Source organism: Nilaparvata lugens, chromosome 5, assembly GCF_014356525.2.
Source record: "Nilaparvata lugens isolate BPH chromosome 5, ASM1435652v1, whole genome shotgun sequence".
In the NCBI taxonomy this organism is placed as follows: domain Eukaryota; kingdom Metazoa; phylum Arthropoda; class Insecta; order Hemiptera; family Delphacidae; genus Nilaparvata; species Nilaparvata lugens.
Window position 1 is genome coordinate 64,480,495 of NC_052508.1, and position 14,863 is coordinate 64,495,357.

Below are 14,863 nucleotides of genomic sequence, written 5' to 3' on the forward strand. Positions count from 1 at the left end.
TACATAGTTACTCCAACATAGCGCTGAACGTGCTTGAGAACTATGAAGATTTTAATGAGCATTTTTTCTTGGCTGTGAGAAAAATCATCATGTCTTTCGAAAATTTCATAAGATATGGGTCTGGATGGGTGTTGAAAAAAATTGAATCACTGGATGTAAATGTAATCAAATATAATCCTATATACACATCCAGTTTCATTCAAACACCCCAGTTTTTGAAAAACAAAAAATGTATTATAAATGTCAAAAATCTTTCTGACGAAAAATGTTTTTTGTGGTCGGTCCTCGCATATTTTCATCAGAAACCAAAGGACTCACACTTAACTGTAAAGTATTTGAGCAAGTTTGCTCACAGACTCAATATGCGAGGTGTAAATTTCCCGGTGACGACACGCGATATTAAGAAATTCGAAATACTCAATCCGGACATTGCAATTCACGTCATCGCGTATGACAACAAAAAGTTTTTCCCCTACCGTACAAGCATTTTCCGCACGCGTAAACATCAAATTAATCTTTTAATGTTGAAAGGCGATGCAGGAAAAACACATTATTGTTTAATCAACACCGCGAACGGGAAAAACGGGCTATCGCGTCTTCTCTCCCACCTTTCAAAATGCAACGGTCAAGTACATGTATGCAATTTTTGTTTTCACCGGTTCACATCGAAGAAATCTATAAATGTAGACGGGAAAGCAAATTTGTTGAAACATGTGGAACTTTGTTCCAAGTTTGAATCTCAGCGCGTTTCATATCCTAAACGCGGAGAGACAATTAAATTCAAGAAACTAGGCGCGACGTTGAAGAAAAAGTACACTATTTACGCGGATTTAGAAACATACGTTGTGAATATTGATAATGATGATGATGATGATGATTCCGATTCTGATGAAATTACTCGTAGTTACACCAAGAAAACGGCGCGGCATATTCCTTGCGGGTATTGTTTCGTTGTTATAGATGTAAACGGAGAAATCGCGTACGGACCTGTACTCCATAGATCGAGTAGTTTAGACGAAAAAATCATGGAGAAATTTCTTCAGGAAATTACAGATCTTGGCGAAATTTTGTATGAGGATATGAAACGTGAAATTCCGATGCAACATTTGTCCGAAAGTGAAGAGCGCGAATTTCAAAATTCAGTAAACTTCGGGCTTTGTGCTGAACCGTTCTCAGAAACCGATATTAAATGTCGTCACCATGCACATGAAACCGGTAATTACCTATGTGCAGCACACGTTTCTTGCAATTTAACAGCGCGTACTCCAGATTACATTTCGTGTTATTTCCATAATTTCTCTGGTTTTGATTCGCATTTTATCCTGAAAGCGCTCGGTAAATGTAAAAAAGAAATTTCCTGCATCGCAAATACGTCAGAAAGATTTTTGACACTTTCGGTAGGCAAAATTAAATTTCTAGATTCCTACAAGTTTATGTCTGAATCCTTGGAAGTATTGGTGCGTAATTTGGTAGAAAGTACAGACATGGAAAAGAAGTTCGAACGATTATTTTCGGTGTTTCATGATCCACCTCGCGAACACAGACAGCTCTTGTTGAAAAAAGGAGTATACCCATACTCGTACATGAGCTGTCCCGAAAAATTCGCGGAAACATCGCTCCCTCCCATTGAATGTTTTCATAACGACTTAACTGATACACCTCTGTCTCGCGAAGAATATGAGCATGCGCAAAGAGTGTTCTCAACATTCAAGCTGAAAAATCTGGGTGAATATCACGATTTTTATTTATGTTTGGACGTTATGTTATTAGCGGTAGTTTTTGAATCTATGAGGTCTACGCTTTTTTCCTCATACGGGCTTGATGTTACTCATTTTCTTTCTCTCGCGCACTTCACCTGGAATTGCATGCTGAAACACACTAAAGTCGAATTGCAATTACTTACAGATCCGGACATGCATCTCATGTTCGAAGCGGGAATGAGAGGCGGGGTCTCATTTATCGGTAAACGTTATTGTGAGGCGAATAATAAACATCTACCTGAGACATACGATCCCTCAAAACCATCTAATTATCTCCTTTACGTGGATGCCAATTCTCTTTACGCGGATGCTATGAGCAGACCCCTCCCTTTTGGGAATTTCAAATTCCTCACAGAGGAAGAAATTTCCAAACTTGATTTCGCGAATTTGGACAGCAATTCAGGAACTGGTTACATAATTGAATGCGATCTCGAGTACCCGAAAGATTTACACGATAAACATGCCAGCTTCCCTCTCGTGCCGCTACACTTAACTCCCCCGCGGGACTTGTTCTCCGAGTATCAGACAAATGAGAACGGTCAGGGAGTGACCAGAAAACTCATGAACACACTTTTTAACCGTGAAAAGTACATTGTACACTATGTCAATTTGAAACTCTACCTTCAGCTCGGTTTGAAATTATTGAAAGTGCATCGCGTAATAAGCTTCTCCCAATCTCCCTGGCTGAAAAGCTACATCGACTTCAATATCCGGAATAGACAGAACGCGAAAAATAAATTTGAGGTATCTTTCTTTAAGGCCTGTTGCAATCTTTGTTTTGGTAAGACTATACAATCAGTTCGGAAACACATTAATGTTAAAATTATTACAGACGAAAAACGATTAGACAAGTACATTTCAAATCCGTTATGCAAACGCTGGCAAATAATTAGTCCGGACGTGATCGCGGTTTTCTCTCGTAAATTGGAACTTAAAATGAACAAACCTGTCTATTCCGGCTTTTCCGTACTGGAGTTGAGTAAATTCCATATGTACGATTTTTTCTATTGCAAATTACAAAAAATCGTACCCTGGAACCGCGTAGAACTCTGTATGACCGATACCGACAGTTTTCTTCTAAACCTAAAAGTCGAAGATGTGTATCAGTTGATCAAAGATAATTTGACCCTTTTCGATACTTCTAACTATCCACCTGCCCACCCTTGCTTTTCCATGGAGAGAAATAAAGTTGTAGGTAAGTTTAAGGATGAAACGGGCTCAAGGCCGATCTCTAAATTTATAGGTCTTAGATCGAAACTTTACAGCTTTTTAGTTTGTAATGAGAATGATGACGAGGTTGTAAATAAATGCGTAGCAAAAGGAGTAAAGTCATCGGTTAAATGTAGAAAACTTAATTTTAATTTGTATAAGAAATCATTGTTTGAACGTAGTGTACATGTAGAAAAATTTAGTATGTTAAGATCCTATAACCATAGTATGTTTCAGGTCGAATGTGCAAAAATTTGTTGAGTCCTTATGACGATAAGAGATACATTGCAGAAGATGGTCTGAATACTCTCCCTTTCGGTCATTATAGTCTCAACACTTCAACTGATTGATCAGTATGTGTCGTGACAATCATCCAACACCACTAATTTGATTTGTCTGTTGTAAATATCATGAATATTATTAGATCTAAGCTAGCTTTAGAGCTTCATAGCGTGCCGCGTGTGAACTATCCCACTCGCAAGTATGAACTGAAAAGTGAAAAAGATCTCCTTTAAGCAGACCTCATTGAAATGATAAGTTTATCACGTTTTAATAAGGGTTATAAATATATCTTAGTTGTTATTAATTGTTTTACAAAATTTGCATATTGTGTACCATTAAAAGACAAGACAAGTCAATCTGTATTTAACGCTCTCCAACCAATTATTTCTAAAAATAAGGGCATTAAGCTGTTCCAAACAGATCAGGGAACAGAATTCTTCAATTCAAGAGTTAAAGCATTATTAGATAAATATAGTATTAAACATTACCATGTTTTTACCGATAAGAAAGCCTCCATAGTTGAAAGGTTTAATAGAACACTTAAAGCAAAAATTTATAGATATTTAACTGAGCATGGAACAAAAAACTGGTTAACCAATCTAGACAGTTTAGTTAAAAATTATAATGCTACAGTGCACAGTTCAATTAGAATGAAACCTAAAGATGTGGGGAAAAAAGATCGTACACATGTTTTATCGTCATTGAATTCTGCATTCAATAGACGATATAAATTGAAAAATTCAAAACCAAAATTTAAGCTAGGCGATATCGTGCGAATCTCGAAGAAACGATTATTTTTCGATAAATCTTATAACATAAACTGGAGCGCAGAGTATTTTGTGATTCATTCTATATTTCCTTCCAAACCTATAACCTACTCACTGAGAGATCTAAACGGTGAAGTAATTAGTGGGCGGTTTTATGCAGAAGAAATTAAAAAAACGCAATTAAACGAAACGGAGAGACAAGTGTATTTGATTGAAAAAATATTAAAACATGATAAAAAAGGATTGTTAGTGAAATGTTTGATTCATTCTCGGCTCCAGTACGGTTTGATATGTTGGGGTGGAACATTCAAAACTTTCATAAATAGATTGCGAATATCACAGAATCATATTATTAGATTAATATTACATAAAAGAAAAAGAGAAAGCTCTTTCCCCTTATATTGCAATTTGAAAATCATGCCTATTCAAAATCTTTATATTTTTAAGGTTCTAAAAATGTTTTATTTAATAAGTGGAAATTGTGGAATTGAAAACCTGTATTACAATATGAGAAGTAATGATAGGATTCTGTACCGTACCCCTAAAGTTAAAAAATGTATTTTTAGAAATTCTTGTTTGTTTATAGGGCCCTATTTATTAATAAATTACCACTTAATATTAAAATATGTGCTTCTTACACTAAATATTGTAAAAAACTCATACATTGGCTATTTGAATTGAATGATACATCGACCTTGAGAACTGTATTGAGATAACTTATCCTTTTATATGCCTATTCTGTTCTATTATCTTATGTTTATATATTACCTACTTTGTTTACTTTGTTGATATTAACTGATTATAATATTGCAAATCCTAATAATGATCATATTATCCGTGGGGTATTAGACAAGATGTTTACACGCTGCAGGTAGTACTGACGACTATTCAAGTTTATTATGCTAGACTAGACTCAAACTATTGTTGTTTTATAAATTTAATATTATGTATTACACACTGATCACAATAACTGGATAACGTGATCAGTTAATTTCCAAGATTCTGTTTGTGTTTTTACTATGTCTCTCAAGAAGGAAATAAATTCATTTATTCATTTATTCATTTATTCAATGGATTGGATTTTCTAAACCTAGCTATATTAGTAAAGATCAATTATTAGATGAAAAATAATCAATTGTAAATAATCTATTGTAAATATCATGATGTACATTTGTTGAAAATATATTAGAAGTATTATTTAACATTGGTTCTCATTTCGTAATATAAGAATCCATAATCTGTCTGATGATGTGGAGAGTGTTGCTCTGCATTCCAATCTCTGGGAAACGCCTCTCTATACATCATCATGACCTCGGTCATTGTTCAGTGGCTTATCAGATCACGCTCTGTACGTTTGTAATCATGAGCCAATTACCAATTGTTAACTTTGATACCTTAATTACAAATAAAGAAAAGCCTACATTTTGTAAAAATGGGAATCTGCTACCTCACAATGCGCGAATGTTAATAATTTCTCCTAGTGCTGGAGGAAAAACAAATCTCTTATTTAATTTAGTATTTGCTGAAAATGGTTTAAAATTTAAGCACATTTACTTATTTAGTAAAAGTTTATATCAACCAAAATATGTCTTTTTAAAACAGGTATTTGCAGGTTTGAAAAATATCGGATTTCACATGAAAGATGATGTGAGTCAAATTCCCCATCCAAACCGAATCCCTGAATATAGCTTGGTAATTTTTGATGACTTGCAACTGAGTAATGTGCCACAGATTAGAGAATATTTTACAATGGGTCGTCATCGTAATATTGATACTGCATATTTAATTCAGAGTTATGGTGCCACACAGAAACATTTCACTAGAGATAACGCAAATATGATTATTATTTTTAAGATGGATTTATTGAGTCTCAAATTAATTCACAGAGATCATGTTGGAGGAGATATGTCTTATAAAGATTTCAGTAAACTTTGTCATACAGTTTGGAATCGTAAACCACATAACTTTCTTACAATTTTAAAAGAATGTACTATAAAGGAAGGAAAATATCGGGATTCACTGGACACGATACTTTCCCCTCAGTAGAGATTAATTCTTTGTACAGTCATGTTGTCTAAAACACATAAGAGTAGGAGGAGGAGGAGGGGGAGGAAGAGGAGAGGAAATAGCTTAGTAAATAACAGGAAGGAGAATTTAATAGAAACGATTAAGACATTACGAAAGGTGATTAGTGACAAGCATAAAAGCCTTATTAATTTTGAAAAACGAACGGATGAATTCAATAGGAAATCTCTTTCGCCATTAATTGAACCTATAATTGAATTGGGAAAAACCAAATCTACATTACATTCTAATCATGATGTAAAAAAGGAAGAAGTAAAAGAGGAACAAGAGAGTATGGAAATTGATAATGAAGATGATGATGATGAGTATGAAGATGAGGAAGAGGAGAGGAGGATGGTGATGATGATGATGATGATGTTGGTGCTAGCAGAATCAATGATTTGTTGAGCAAATACCTAACAGTGTTTCATAAGGAAAAGTTGAATAATTCAATTACTTATGGAGTTTCATACAAAGATCAAAGTGGAAAGTATTATATCGGTGATATACAGGTAATATTTGATAATGGATATATAGATGTTGATAAAGAAAGAATTCAATTAACTCGCGGATTACTCGAATTATTATTCAAAGCGAGACCAAACAGAAATCTTTATAATAATGATGACCTTGACAAGTACAAACGTATCTTATTACTTACTGGTGTACATTTAGATCGAAGAGGCTATGTTAAACATAATCATGGAATTAAATCGCAATTGATTCAGAAATTATTTCCTAGTAAAAAACTTGTTAAAAAGAAGGGACAAGGTTTGTTGAATTTTGCAAAAAATATTTCTCATGAAAGAAATTACCAATACTTTGATAGTTTTGATGAACTAGTGGAAAGATTAAATTTACTCTATTCCTCAAAAGCTTCTGGGAATTCTGCTCATGATGTTGAGATTTCATCTATACTAGAAGAGCTCAGAGAAGCAAAACTAATTATTTAGTGTCACGATGACCTTGCATCGATTCAGACGGATTGAAACACCTACTGCTACCGCTTCAACTGCTGAGGTTTCCTGTAATATTGATGTCATAACACAGACTATAATTGATTCAATAAATCAGCAGGGAATCAGTGAAGCTGTTAAAAGTTCATTACAGACTTTTAGTGCAAATATTGATAAAGTTATCATAGAGAGAACACAAACTCTACAGAGTGCATTAGGAGAAGTGAAAAATTTATCAGATACCTTTTCAACCCAGTTGGTTAGTATTGACAAAAATAAGGTTGATAAATCTTATTTGGACGAAAAATTGAAAGCCATTTCTGATAAAATTAAAAATTTAGAGATCTTGGACAGAAACTATCTTAACACTAAACTGAAACAGCTTAGTACAGAAATTTTTACTAAAGTGAATGAAACACAACCGTCAGTAATTGATAATAAATATTTAGATACTGTTTTGGAGAAATTGACTAGTAAAAATATAACTAAGGAAGAATTTGAAAAAAGATTATCTGGAATGGCAGATGCAATAAAAGCTACTATTTTTGATGGGATTAAACAATTCGTTACAAAGGATGCTGTTAATGGTCTGATTAAACAAATTACTGAGCAATATGCACAAAAAACTGATTTGAAAGATTTTATTAAGAAAGATGAATTGGATCTTGCTGTTAAAAAGGTTAATGATGAACTAACAACCTTGATTACAAATTCTGAAAAAGATACTGTGATGAGACTGCAATGTTCACCCGCTTTTATAGATTATTTAAAATTATTCATTCACAAAATGGCCTACGATATTGTAAGGAATTACACAAAAGTTAGTTTTAATATGAATTGGATAGAAGCTAAACAACATAATTTGACTGAGGAACAGGTGGGAGATTTGATTACATCGAAAATGGGTCTTGGTCAATATGCTGGGTTTGTATTAGCCCCAAAAGAAAATCTATAACGAGCGGTAAGCATAGCTGGCGAGGGAAAGCAGAGCTGGCGAGGAGGTCCGAATTGGGTGCATACCCATCACTCGGTCGCTCACTCACTCAAGGCCGGGCAACGCCCTCCCGACCTTCACAAGGCCGTCCCGAGGAGCAGAATGGATTCACTTCAACTGGCAGTATAGGAAGGCTGGATTAAAAAGGAACTTTGGATTTCTCTTTCGTAATAGAGGAAAAAGCAGTAACGAGAATAGGAGATAACGCATGGGGCCATCTGTTTTTGAAATGCAATCTGAATAGATGAATTCAAAGTATTATTCCAAATTAATAGAAAATTTCCATTTTTCTTTTAGATAGTGTAATGATTAATTAACTTTAGTTAATGTTCAACCATTGAGTTGAAAGGTAATGACAATGGTGGTATGTAAGAGAAAGCAAAGTGGAAGAAAACGGGGGAGAGGCTTCTTAAGCTCGGCAGCGAAAGTACTTAAGGGGGCGGCAGGGACTGCTACAGGTATTACTTCAACTATTTTAAATAAATTGATCGATGTAACACCCTTTGAAATCCCAATAGCACCTGGCTACCAGTATTGCGGACCAGGAACGAAACTTGAAAAGCGATTAGCACGTGGAGATCCTGGAATAAACAAACTTGACCAGGCTTGTAAGGCCCACGATATAGCATATTCACTAAATAGTGATAATTCTAATCGAGCCAAAGCTGACAGAATTCTAGCGAACGCAGCGTGGGAAATTTTTAAAAATCCGAAAACTCCCCTAGCTGAGAGAGGTCTCAGTTACCTTGTTACGAATGTAATGAAAGCTAAAAATTACTTTGGTGGTTCTTTGAGAAAGAAGAAGAAGAAGAAGAAGAATGAGAGGAGAAGTTATAGTAATGATATTAGACGCAAGGCTATAGCTCAGTTGAAACAACATATAGCAGGTAAAGGGTATTATTTGAAGCCGTACCCCCCGCTTAGTGGTGGGCGACTTTTAATTCCACCCCCACCCCCACCATCATCATCATCATATGGTGTGAGTTTATTCCCTCAAGTTAAGAAACGTAGAACAACAAAGAAGAGGTCAAAGAAGAGCAAGAAAAAACCATGAATATTGAAGGAGAATTGAGTAACTATGATTTAATGGATTGGGCTAGCTTATTACAAATTCTCTAAAAAACGAAAATGCGATCGTGAATTTGGACAAGCACAGCCAACCGGGGACACACTGGATTGCATATAAGAAAGTTGGCTCTAATGTATGGTATTTTGATCCAATTGGAAATTTACAACCTCCATACGAATTGGACAAATATTGGAAAAAAGAAAATGGAGTAAATATATTTTATAATTTGGATCACTTGCAACCATTAGATAGTGATATTTGTGGCCATCTCACGTTATTGTTTCTTGCAAATCAGTTGTAATTAAGTGTTTGTGTTGAACACACAAGATGGTCGTTATAACGTTAAGATCAAAGTCAAGTAACCTTTACGAACATTTACAAGAAATTATAGAATTGGACAAAAATAGTGAATGGGAAATTGGTCTGATTAATTTTTGTAGTTACAATAGTATAGCAAATGTAAACAAAGGAACAAATTCTAGCTTCAAATATGGTGATAAGTTAATCTTGTTGGATACCGGTGCATATGAGCTTGAGGATATTATAAAGTCTATAAAGCATAAATTGAACTATGATGAGAAGAAGAATAGACTTATTATACGTGCAAATGCAAATACTATGAAGATTGAAATTTATTCTGATAAGCCTATTGATTTAACACGTTCTGATTCGATTGCTAAGATACTAGGTTTTGATAATGTAGTTTTACAAGCAAATAAATGGCATTATTCCAAACATCTGGTTAACATATCGAGCATTGATGGTATTCTTGTTGAATGTAATTTAGCATGTGGCAGTTACTTTAACGGAAAAGAAAAACATATAATCTACGAATTTTTGCCAAAGGTTCCTAGCGGTTATTTAATAAATGAAGTACCCTCTCCAATTATTTATGTACCTTTGAATACACGTCGAATTCAAACTATTAATGTAAAGGTAACAGACCAGAACGGATCGTTTATTGATTTCCGCTGTAACCAACCCTATTTGAGTAATCTCAAATAAGACTGCCTAACAAGTAGGAAGCAATGCTGGTCATGAGGGCCAGTGAATATTTTGGCAATCCTGGTTGAAATAAAATTTAAGCCAAGTCCGATTGAATCTTATATTTTCAACATTAAAATCAATTTCATTTCTGAAGTTACAAAATAACAAGTTTACAATTTTTGATTATTAAATCTATGTTAGTAACCCGGTAGGCCTACAACTGAAGCTTCAGTGTGATGTGGAATCGTAGATAAGCGACGATTAACGAAGTTTGAAACTCATAAAATTCGATGGACTTGGTTGAATTAGAAGCCGAATTGTAAAACAAGTGTTCTGCTTACCCCACTTCGAATTGTAAATTGAACTTTAACTTTCATACTGTACTGGAATTCCAAAATATTTGGTTGAATTTGCTTGAGTTTATGGAAAATGTGTAGTCTCCTTCATCCTGTATTTATCCTGGTATTATATTTGTCCGGTCATTCAAAATTAATGGTAAAATAAAAAAAAACCCAACTGGGGTTATTCAAATATAAAATTCAATCAGGCATTGTAGATTTACATTTATGCTACTTTAGCATAATTTAAAAGAAAAATTTTGTAGTAAAAAATTTAGATATTTCATAATTCAAATCACATGCTACATTTTGAGATGCCACAGCTAGGCCTTTTAGAACAAGAAGAAAAGGAAATCGCTGGCTGGCCAACCGACAAGCCTTCGTCCAGTTGTACCAATCCAACAAATCAAAATTATTAACTAGAAATTTTAATAAATGGATATTCAAAGTTATGTCCAAATAAGGAGAAAATAAAATAAATAAAATAAAATTAAGTAATTAATAAATTTTTGGTACAAACCTCCACAACTGGGGGTATTTAATTTAGGAACCAAATTGTACCAGAAATTTATTCAAGATAGAAGTTAAATAAATAGAAAAGGAGAGTAATTGGTCGGCCGCCCAAAGAAAATGAAAAGTAGAGGGAAGAGATAGGGAAAGAAGAGAGATCATTGTCAATTGATCAGGTCGACAAGGTTCAAAGAAGAAAATAAAATCTACAAGCATTGGACAAAACTTCAAAAATCCAAATTACCAAAGAGAAAAGCAAGAGTTAGCATGAGTTACCGAGAGAAAACTGAGCAATGAGTTTAGTGAGCAAATAACACATTATCAAAATAACATATACAACTAAATTGATACACTGTAACTTACTTAGTTACGAAGCAATAATAATTACAATTCTTAAATATACAGTACATTATTCATCATACCATGCATGTTACAAGAAATCAAGTGACACAATAATTGTGCAGAATCACAAGTTTCCAAAGAACACAACAAAATTTTACACAAATAGAATAGTTACAAGAGTAACTACCACAAACATATGGGTGCGTCCACCACATATGTGTATTACAATAAAAATCTCATTATGAGAAAAGTCTACTTAAGGATTATTTCCCATTTTAAGTTGACTCACATGTGCTCGTCGCACAAATGTTTGTCCATCGGTTGAAAATAATTTCACACTGACTGGACTAATCCATTCTCTTATCAAATAAGGTCCAGAATACCTGGGAAGTAATTTAGCAGTAATCTGATTACATGCTTTACTAACAGGATTTGATTTTAGGAAAACAATATCACCTATCTTATATGGAATTGGATTTCTATACATATCATACCTCTTTTTACTGGAATTATGAGACTTCAATAAGTTATGATAAGCATCTTTCCATATTTTGTTAGTATCTTTAACAAACTTCGTTGGTAGTATATCATCAATTTTCCAAATATTGTTTATAGGATTATTAACCTTATGACGAAACATCAGTTCATGAGGAGAAAACTTGCTACTCTCATGGAAAGCACTATTGAATGCTAAGGGAAGCCACTGTAGAGTTAAATCCCATTTATTCTGTTTGTCATGATTAAAGCTAATAAGACAAGATTTTAAATTACGATGTATTCTTTCTACTTGGTTAGGTTTAGGATTATATTCTGTTTGAGTTATATGCAAAATTCCCTTTTGGAAACAAAAGTTTTTAAAGAAATTTGATTTAAATTGAGGACCGTTATCAGAAACTACATATTTAGGGACACCAAAGTTTACAAATATTTTCTGAAGCTCCTTACATAAAGACTCAGAGGTTGCTTTTCGTAATGGAAGTAGCCATGAATACTTAGTGAAAGCATCCATACAGGAGAATATCATGGTGTTACCACTTGTTGTCCTTGGTAATGGCCCTACAAAGTCCAAGAACATTTTTTCCATTGGTTGTGAAGCAATAGATGAACAAAGATAACCATAATTAGTTTTTTGTGCTGGCTTACTCAATGAACATAACTTGCAGGACTTGATGAAAGCAACTAGATCTTTAGAAATACCCTTCCAAATAAATTTTTGTTTTATTTTGTTTAGTGTTTTCAGAAAACCAGAGTGACCGCCATAAGTAGTTTCATGATAATATTTGAAAATCATGGGCTTCAAAATACTAGGAAGAACAATCTTGGGTTCCTGATTATTTCTGCTATTATAAAGAAGTACCCCTTTAGAAATAGAATATGGAAAAATATCTTCTCCAGATTCCTTCTTATTCATTATCTCTATTATGAACGGATCCTTTTTTTGATAATCAGAAATCTCAGTAAAACATAGTGGAAAGTCAGATAGAGCAACGTTACACAAAGCAGGAGAATCAAGACTTTCAAATTCATTAGGAGAAACATTATCAGATGATTCCTTATCAGGATTTTCATCAAACATCCTACTTAGATAATCAGCAATCACATTATCAGTACCCTTGATATGTTTGACATCGAACTGGAAAGAACTTATTCTAAGAATCCACCGGCCTATCCTTCCTAATGGCTTGGGATTCTTAAGTACCCATTGCAGAGCACTATTGTCAGTATGTAAAGTAAATTTCGTATGCTCTAAGAAATATCTGAACTTTTCAATACCAAATAACACAGCAAGTGCCTCTTTTTCATACGCCGAATATTTCCTTTCTAAAGTGGATAATGTTCTGGATGCAAATGCTATTGGGGCAAGAGTACCGTCATAATCCTGACTCAAGACACAGCCAATACCTACACTAGATGCATCTGTTTCCAGAACAAATCTACGATTAAAATCGGCAATTTTTAAAACAGGAGGCTGGGTAATTATCATTTTCAATTTGTCAAATGCTTGCTGGCATTCAGTACTCCAAATGAATTTTACATCTTTCTTTCGAAGTGCATTTAATGGGGCTGCAATGGTTGCCAGGTCGGGAATGAATTTATGGTAAAAATTTAACAAACCAATGAATCTCTGAATGTCTTTCACCCTTTTCGGTACAGGACTGTTTACAATGGCCTTAGTTCTATCAGGGTCGATGCTAATAGAGTTGTGAGAGACAATGTGTCCAAGAAAAGATATTTTTGGAACACAAAATGAGACTTTGGTAGGATTAACAGTTAGACCTGCACTACGAAGACGGTTGAATACCTCTCTCAGTACTTCTAAGTGGGATTCAAGAGTTTCAGTGTATACAATTAAATCATCAAGATAGAAATAAACGTTTTTAAATCTAAGGTCACAAAATATTTTCTCCATTAGGCTGGAAAGTACTTGAGCTCCAGAAGAAATTCCATTTGGAATTCTTTTATATTGGTAAAGTGCAAAAGGAGTAATGAAAGCAGTTAACTTTTTAGAACGTTCGGTAAGAGCAATCTGTCCATAAGCATTATTCAAATCAAGAGTAGAGAAGTACTTGGCTTTCGAAAAATGATGAAAGGATGTATTTAGATTTCCAATTGGTGCAGAAATTAATTCAATATTTTGATTTAGACGCCTATAATCTACTACCAGTCTGAAATCTTTCTCTTCAGTGGGATTTTCAGTTTTTGGTACAAGAAAACAAGGGCTGCTATACTGAGAGTCAGAGTTTTCAATAACTCCATCATCCAATAATTTCTGAATTTTACTTCTCATAACCTGAGTTTTGAAAGGAGTAAGAGGGAAAGGTTGACATCTAACAATTTTATTTGAAGTCAGTTTGATATCATACTGTACTAAATCAGTACTCCCTACTCTACTGGTCAATACATCAGGAAAGTCAGCAATGATTTTGTTCACCCTTTTTAATTCAAAATCAGAAAGATGAGAAACATCTCCAGGAATAATTTTTTGAATAACATTACTAACCGAGAAATTTCTTTTATTAGCATTGTTGTTTGCATCACGAATTAAAGGAAATGTAGTACTAGGGTTGAAGCAAAAGAAGTATCGATTATTAGGTAAATCAATAATCATATCTGACATTTTTATAAAATTAGCACCAAGTATTATCTTGACTGGCAAATCACTACTCAAAAGGAATTCAAACTTCCAAGTCATATGTTGCAATCTGATTTTCATAATACAAGCCTTTTTTATAGTCATATCAGAAGAATTAGCAGCAGAACAAATCAGGTTTTTATTGAATACATTGATATCCACCTCATTACTTTTAGTCAACTCATGAAATAAGTTGTATGAAAGAAAGGAGTAAGAGGAACCAGTATCAATCAAAGCAGACTGAGTTATTTTGCTATTTCCAAAGCTAACAGGAATAAAAGGCAGATTATTATTAGAATTGATAACGCCACAAAGTCCTTTTTTAATCTTTCCTAATTGGTTTTTGTGAGTATAATTCTTTTTTATTTTTAGACTTGCATTAGAAATCAGGTTATTGTCTTTTGGAAAACCGCGCCGCTCGTTTTTTGAATAACAATTACGAGAGATGTGAC